Source organism: Chrysochloris asiatica, unplaced genomic scaffold (genome assembly GCF_000296735.1).
Source record: "Chrysochloris asiatica unplaced genomic scaffold, ChrAsi1.0 scaffold00013, whole genome shotgun sequence".
Classification (NCBI taxonomy): Eukaryota; Metazoa; Chordata; class Mammalia; order Afrosoricida; family Chrysochloridae; genus Chrysochloris; species Chrysochloris asiatica.
In genome coordinates, this window is record NW_006408531.1 from 34941674 (window position 1) to 34951089 (window position 9416).

Sequence of the window (9416 nt, forward strand, 5' to 3'; positions counted from 1 at the left end):
ACATCAGCAATGATATCTCTCGTTCCACGGCCTCTTCTGAATCCAGCTTGAACCACTGGAAGCTCAGACAAAAATCATAGCAGTTCAGACAAAAGTTGTATTAGAGTCACATTAGATGAAAATATGTTATGAAAGATGACTAGGGAAGCTTGGACATCAGGGACATTAAGGTTATTCCTAATAATTATCTCCTAGGAGGAAGCCAATCTTTAGTCCTCATTACTGCCACTTTTTTTTTTTTTTTTTTTTCAGATTGAGTCCAATTCATAATGGAGTACTGGTGTGGTATTGCAGGATAAGTACTGGACTGCTAACTGAAAGGATGGCAATTCAAATCCATGAGCTGCTTCTTGGAAACCCTATACAGGGTTGTTATGATCAGAACAGACTTGACAGCACTTAACAACATTCATAGTAGTAAAAGGGGAAAACAATGAGGTGCAGTAGTGGTTTCAGCCAGGGCACTCAGCATTCTACGGACTTGCCTTAAACCCTGGTATGGGCAAAGTCAAAACTGGACCAAACAGCCACATTGTAAACCAAAGTGTAACAGGATAATATATCTTGCACTGATTAACCAATGTGATTTTCTCTCTACAAAGCCCCTTTTATCTCATTAGTCTTCCCAACTAGGCTTTGAGGAACCTGTTTCTACCACAGGGAAATGGCAGAAAATTTTTCGAAGCTAAAGTCTTTGAGTTCAAAAAGCAAGACAGAGTAAAGGGACTAACATAAAACAATTTGGGCTGTATGGAAAAACTCTGCCAGATAGCATTTTAGGAAAATTACTAAGGATTTAATTTAGGGTAAGCATTTTCTTTGTTTTACCTGTGTGAAAATAACATTTTGTTCTTAGATGGGCATCTTACAAAATAAACTACAGGTGCAAACAATGGAAACCATACAGGTTTGGAAGAACTCAACAAATCAAAAGGTGAGCACTGACTGTACACAAACAAAATTAGCATATATTTTCTTAAGCTGGACAGTTGATGTCAAAAGGTTAGGTAGGAAGGTGGTAAGGTGGCAGACTAGGCAATTAGCCTCTATAACAAAGGTACGGAAAACCAAATGAAATAGATATGGATGATAGTCCTGGAACCCTGAGCTTCAAATGAAGGGACAGAGAATTGGATTGAATGTTTACTAAGAAAGAAAGCTGAGCAAACTCAGAAAAAAAAAAGAGCTATACTGGGGATTTGTGCCGACTGACCAGCCATAGTGCCATCATCTTAAGCTTTTGTGGGCTGTTTCAGAAGACAAGACAACATATTCATATTGCAAAAGCATACCAATAACTCATGGAGGTAAAAATGCATTTCTTTTCTTGTTCCCCAGATTCTTTGTGTACTCTCCAGGAAAACAGCCACCCTTCCAGAGGTTGGGGCTGCCCAGATGTGGGTGCCACGATTATGAACCCCATTGTGAGGAGTTATTTTCAGTAACCCGGGCTGCTGGATTCAGATGAGCCCTTCTCTGAACCTGCAGAACCAACCCTGCCCAGACTTGGACCCTAACTAGGAGAAGCAGCTGAACAGACACCTGGGGAAGGAAAAGAAAAGGGACAGGTGGTATAGGCCAGCTGGCCAAGCATGGCAAAGCAATCTTAAACCTCTGCAGGCAACTTTGTAGGCAAGAGGGTGGTTTGTGGCACTGAAGCATATCACTTATTGGTGAAGAGAAAAGTGCACATTTTTATTGTACCCACTTTACCCTGTGAAGGCGATGGCTTCATACAATAAGCATCGGACTGCGAAGCACAAGGTTGGTAGTTTGAACCCACAAACTGTTTCTCAGGAGAAAGATGAGGCTTTTTGTTCCCTTGAAGATTAAAAACAAACAAACAAACAAACAAACAAAACATCTCAGAGACACTATTTAGGGTTGCTATGAGTAAGCACCAACTCAGCACATTTAACAACAATAACAACTTCACCCTGGTGACCAGAGGCATGGCCAGTGCCCACCCCTGTACTCTCCGAGTGAAGCTCCTACTCTCCAGGTGATTGGAGGTACACAAACATGTGTGTGTGTGTGTGTGGGGGGGGGGCTAGCAGCACAAACTCCAGCAACTGGAATCAGGTGTGGCCTTCTTGACCTGCAGAGCTGATTCTGACCAGCTCTGGATCAGTGGGACCTCTCATCTTTGGCTGGCCTCTGGAACAAAAATATTCTGATCACCCAGCTGATTTGGGGTCTGCACAAAATGATTTTGGATTGGGTACCCAGAACAGAAAACACATAGCCCCAAAAGAACTTCATCTAATGCCGTTGTCTCATCCCTAGTCCACCCACCAGGCTTGCAGGATACCTGAGAATTTTCTCCTCTCTGGGTCTGGCACCTGCCTTGGTTTTTACCTTTAACTGTTTTTTTCTTCGTTTGTTCTCTCTTTCCCTGTTCCTCTCTTTACCTACTCTTGCTATTTATTGCTTGTGTCTCCACTTGCAATTCTTTTTTTCTCCTGATTTTCTTTCCCAGTGGCTGTCGTTTCTATCTTTTTGGTTTTCCACTCTCGGGTTTTCTTTACTTCTCTCTGATGTTTCCCTTTTACTCATCCCTTTCCCTAACTGTATTTAGTTCTTTCCTTTCTTTTTCTCTCCTGCATTTTTTTTTCTTCCATCGTTTTTACGTTTTTTCCTCTTTTTTATTTTTGCTTTTCATATTTTTTTTAGTTGTTGCCTTTTATTCTGATTACTATTTTCTTTTTAGTTGTTGTTAGCTTGCTTGTTTTCTTTTCTCTTGTGTGTGTATTTTCTCTTCTTTCCTCTCCAATACAGAGCAACAACCATGCCTATACAGTGCAGTCACGACCATACTGTCTACAACCCAACCCATCAGACAAAAGCCAATACCAGCTGCTATACACCTGATCAACAACAACCAAAATCAACCAAAACAATCCTAAACTTAGTTGCATGAATGGTGAACATAGAACAATGTAAACACTCCCATCCCCTAATAACAAGTCCAGGATACAGTTGGTGAGTACCATCAAGTTCATACAACACCAGGATGTCTCCAAAACAACAGACAATTTCTGTTCACATGAAGAAATAAGACATAGTGGCTGAAACAAGTGGCCAAGATGGAGAATTAGAACATGTTTTTAAGTAAAACTAATTCATGAGAATGATATTTTGGCACCTCCAAATGATTGACAGAAAGGTAGGAGAAAACAAGGAAGAATTCAGGAAAGTACTACAGTAACAAACAAAACAGGTAAAGAATTGGAGACAATATAAAACCTGCAAATAACAATTCCAGAATATCAATACTAAGATTTCAGAAATGTAAAATACATTGAAAGGGCAAAGGAGCACGTTTGAATCAATGGAAATCCAAATTAGCAAGTTTGAAGGTAAATCTCTCAATACTAGTAATCTCGCAATAGTAGTAAATGAAAAAAAAAAAAAAAAATCTGAAGAAAACTCATGTACTACAATATGAAGAAGAATACTTACAGGTGACTGGAATTCCAGAACAGGAAGACACACACACACACACACACACACACACAACAACAACAACCAAAAAAGATACTTGAATAGCTGTTGGAAGAAAACTTCCCTAACATCATGAAAGTTGAGAAGATAAACATTCAGGAAGCTGAACTAACCTCAAACAGGATAAACCCCAAAAGAAAGTCACCAAGCAAACTCTTCAAAATCAAATACAAGGAAAGAATCCTGAGCACAGCTCAGGAAAAACATAAAGTTATCTACAAAGCTCAGGAAAAACATAAAATTATCTACAAAGCTCAGGAAAAACATAAAATTATCTACAAAGCTCAGGAAAAATATAAAATTATCTACAAAGAAGAACCAATAATATTAAGCTCTGATTTCTCAATTTTTTAAAAAAAAGGTAGGCAAGAAAGTAATAGATGACATACACAAATCTTTGGGGGAAAAAAATTCACTAACCAAAACTCATATCCTCAGAAAAATTATCCATCAAGTACAATGGTGAAACTAGGACATTTCCAGATAAATAGAAACAAAAGGAATTTGTAATAACCAGACCAACTTCACAAAAATTCCTAAAGGGTGTCCTCTGAACTGAGAACAAACGACAATAACAACAATCCCCGATTGATATGCAAGGCAACACTACCCAGAATTTAATCCATATAATTTTGTTGTTAACTACTGTCAAGTCAGTTCTGACCCATAAAAATGTGTGGTCCTGTGAGTTAATGCATGGGGCTACAAGGTCTGTTTGAATCTCAAGGTGGGTGGTTCAAGCTCACCAGTTGCTCTTTGGAAACCCTATACAGGGTCACTACAGGTTGGAACTGGCTAGATGGCACTTAACAACAAAAACAAAGTAAAAGAAACCTACAAAACTGAAAATAGTGTCCTAGAGATATCAATTTACAATGAAGACAACTACAAAACAAAAAGACAGAAAAGTAAACCTACAGAACTCCCCAAAGCCAAGGAAATCAAGTAAATTTCAAGATAAATAGACTGTTCTAAAACTGGGAAATAAATTAATAAATTATAGTTGTTATTGTTGTGAAGTGCTATCGAGTCAGTTCCAACCCATAGTAACCCTGTATAGGGTTTCCGAGGAGCAGCTGGTGAGCTTGAACTGCCAACCTTGCAGTTCAAATGGCTTTGCAGTCTGATGCATTAACTCACAGCACCACACCAGTACTCCAATTACAGGGTAATCTCAAAGAAAATTAATACATCTTCACATTAAATCAAGAAAAAGTAAAATCATAAAGATTTAGTAAACATTAAAACAACAGCAATGAAGAAATTGACAAGAAAACACATGCACAAACAAAATGAACTTAGCAAAGAAAATTATGTGGAACAATGAAACCAGCAACACCACAAGAAACACACAGCAAAATGACTGCAATCAATTCATACCTATCGATAATTACGGTGAACATCAATGGGTTAAATGTTTCAGTCAAGAGATGGAGAGTAGCACAACAGGTAAGAAAACAGGATCCTTCTATATGCTGTCTACAAGAGACACACCCTCCAAACAAAGACAAAGGAGAATAAAAATCAAAGGATAGAAAAAAATATATCAAGCTAAGGGCAATCAAAAACAAGGAGTGGCAATATTAATTTCTGATAAGTAAACTTTAAGGCAGAAACATAAGAGACAAACAAGGACATTACCTCATGGCTAAAGCATCAACTGAACAAGAGAACATAACTATAATAAATATCTCTGCACCCAATGATGGACCTTTAAAATACATAAATCAAACTCTCAAAGAACTGGAGAAATAAATAGACAACTCTACACTAGTAACAGGAGATTTTAATACACCACTTTTAATGAAGAACAGAATAACTAGAAAGAAACTCAAAGACACAGAAGAATTAAACAACACAATTAACCAACTGGACCTCATAGACTTATACAGAACATTCAACCCTACACCAGCAAAATACTCATTCTTTCCCTGTGCACATGGAATATTCTCCATAACAGATCATATGTTAGGCCACAAAGCAAGCCTCAATGAATTTAAAAACATCAAAATACTACATCTTTTTGGTCATAATGATACAAAATTAGAAATCAACAATAGAAGATCAAGGAAAACAAATCAAATACATGGAAATTTAATAACACCCTGCTTATAAGCTACTAGGTAATTGTTGTTAAGTGCAGTCAAGTTGATTGGAACTCATAGCCTTCCTATATAAGATTTCCAAGGAGTGGCTGGTGAATTTCGATCACTGACCTTGTGGTTCAAACTGACCTTGGGGACCAGTGTTTTATCTCACAGTGCTATAGAAAGACTCCTATTAGGTAACAGAACAAATTTTAAAAAAAAAAAGAAATGAAAAAATTCCTTGAATCAAGTAAGAGTGAAAAGAAAACATATCCCCATACCTTTGGGATACAGCAGAAGCAGTGCTTAAAAGGCAGTTTATATCAGTAAACATACACATCCCAAAAGAAAGAAGAATCAAAATAGATATTTTAACATAACATCTTCAACAATTAGAAAAAGAACAACAAAGGAAGCCAACAATCACCAGAAGAAAAGAAATTAAAAAATTAAAGCAGAATTAGAAAACAGAAAAACATCAACAAGACAAGTGGTTAGTTCTTTGAAAGGATTAACAGCATTGAAAAATCATTGGCAAGTCAAAAAAAGAAAAGCTGGAGAAGATGCAAATGGCAAGCATATGGGTGATGTCACAACAGAACCAATAGAAAGAAAATGGATAATAACAGAATACTACGGAGTCCTGGTATGGCACTGTGGTCTAGTGCATCAGACTGCAAAGTCGTTTGAACTGCAAGATTGGTCGTTCAAGTTCACCAACTGCTCCTTGGAAACCTTGTTCAGGGTCGCTATGGGTCAGAATCAACTCAACGGCACTTAACAACAACAATGAATTGTATTCCAACAAATTTGACAATCTAGAAGAAATGGATAATTTATTAGAAAAATACAAAACATAGAATTAAGTAGAAAACTTGAACAGACCCATAACAAAAGACATAATTGATAGGCCATTTAATAAATTTCAAACAAACAAACAAAAAAGGCACACCCAGATGGCTTTACTGGTGAATTCTACCAAATATTCAGAAAAAAAGCTGACACCAATCCTACTGATTCAATTTCACCCATAAAAAGGATGGAAAATTCCCTAAAACATTTAATGAAGAACAACCCTCATACCAAAACCCAGCAAAGACATTACTAAAAAAGGAAACTATAGACCAATATTCCTCATGAACATAGATGCAAAAATTCTCAACAAAATCATAGCCAATAGGATTCAACAACATATTAAAAAATGATATCAGGCTGTGAGCCAGTGCTCCCTGGTGATGGAAAGTTTGAACAACTCTCCTGGAAAAGTACGAAAAAAAGCTGCTGGCGTCAGTGTTGGACGCAGTGTTTGCTGGACGCAGCAACACAGCCCTGATAAGATCAGCAGCTCAGCCTTGCAGAAAGTACAAAAACAACTTCTTGAAATATCAGCAAGTTTATTATCCTCCACTCCCTACCAGAAAGAATGTAGCCACTTCCACTTACTCTCCCTTGCTCTTGTTTACTTGCTTCATAAATTCCATGTGAACCTTGGTCAGGGTTTCAGTCTAGTCTCCCATCTCTAGAGATCAGTTGGCTGTGACCTCCTCTAGGTCCCTCCTCCATGCATTACATCTGGACTCAGAGTAGTTATTGTCACCGGAACACATCATGACCCAGTGGGATTCATACCGGGCTGCAAGGATGGTTCAATATTAGAAAAACTATCAGTGTAGTCCACCACATAAATTTAGGGAAAAAAGGAAAAGAACTACAGGAACATCTCGATCAATGCAGAAAAGGTATTTTTAAAAATCCAAAATCTATTCCTGATAAAATCAGTTAACAAAATAGGAATTGAAGGGAAATTCCTCAACATAATTAAGGGCATTTATACAAATTCAACAGTCAACATTGCTCTCATTGGAGAGAAACTGAAATAATTTCCTTTATCACCACTCTTATTCATTATTGTGTTGGAAGTCTTATCCAGATTTATACAGCAAGAAAGGGAAATTAAGTCATCCAGATTAGCAAAGAAGAAGTACAACTCTATTTACAGCTGATATTATCCTATACATAGAAAATCCCAAAGACTCAGCAAGAAAATGATTGGAACTTATTGAAAGATTCTGCAAAATATCAGTGTTTAAGATCAATATACAAAAATCAGTCGGAGTCCTCTATAATAATAAAGACAGCTCTGAAAAGAAAGCCAGGAAAACAAGACTATTTACAATATCCACACAAAAGACGAAATACTTAAGAACAAAATGTAACCAGAAAAACAAAAAGACCTATACAAAGAAAACTACAAAACATTACTGCAAGTAACCCAAAGAAAAATGGAAGAATATACCATACTCGTGGATAGAAAGACTTAACATTATGAAAATGTCAACAGTATCAAAATCAATCTATATACATAATGCAATCCCAATCTGTATTCCAATGTCATTCTTTAAAAAATGGAAACACTGATGACTAAATTGTTATAAAAAGTAGAGACCTCAGATAAGCAAATCATTTCCTAAGAAGAAGAGAAATGTTGGAGACCACTCACTTCCTGACTGCAAAATCTACTACACAATTAAAGTGATCATAACAGCCTAGTACTGGTACAACTAAAGATACACAGATAAATGTACTAGTAATGACAACCCAAAAGTAAATCCATCCACATACAGAAGCTTATCTTTGACAAAGGGCCAAAACACATTAAATGGGAAAGACGTAGTCTTTTCAACTAATGGTGCTGGTAAAACTGGAAACCCATTTGCAAAAAAAATGAAACAAGATTCATATCTCACACCATAAACAAAAACAAACTTAATGTGGATTAAAGACCTAAATGTAAATCAATGAAAACTAGAGACAAACTTTGGGTTTCTAATATATCACATAAATACACTGCCAAACATAACTAAAAACGCAATGCACAAACAGTAGAAGACAAAATAGATGAATGCAATCTTCTAAAAATTAGGTATTTATATGAATCCAAAGAGATCTCTGGGAAAATTATTGAATGATGCAGAAAGCATCAAAAGAAGATGGAAGGAATGCACAGAGTCACTGTACCAAAAGGAAATGGTTGATGTTCAACCATTTCAAGAGGTGGCATATGATCAAGAGCCAATGATACTGAAGGAAAAAGTTCAAGGTACATTAAAGGAATTGGCAAAGAACAAGGTACCATGAATTGGTGGAATGAAAATTGAAATCTTTCAAGAAAGTGAGGCAGCACTGGAAGCACTGAGTCATCTCTGCCAAGAAATTTGGAAGATAACTATCTGGCCAACTGATTGGAAAAGATGTGTTTTTGTGCCCTTTCCAAAGAGAGGTGACCCAATGGAATGTGGAAATCATCGGACAATATCTTTGATATCCCATGAGAGTCAAGTTTTACTAAAACTAATACAGAAACAACTGTAAGCATACATTGACAGAGAACTTCCAGAGGTTCATGCCGGATTCAAAAGAGGCCGTGAAACGAGGGATATCATTGCTGATGTCAGATGGATCTTGGCTGAAAGCAGAGAATATCAGAAAGATGTTTACCTGTGCTTTACTGACTGTGCAAAGGCTTTCAATTGTGTGGATCATGACAAGCTATGAACAACATTGTGAAATATGAGTATTCCGGAACACTTAATTGTGCTCATGAGGAATCTGGACATGGACCAAGAAACAATTGTTCGAACAAAACATGGGAACGCTGGATGGTTTAAAATTGGGAAAGGTGTGCGACAGGGTTGTATTTTTTCACCATACTTATTCAACCTGTATGCTGAGCAAATAATCCCAGAAGCTGGGTTATATGAAGAAAAACATGGCATCGGGATTAGAGGAAGACTCATTAACCACCTGCGATATGCAGATGATACA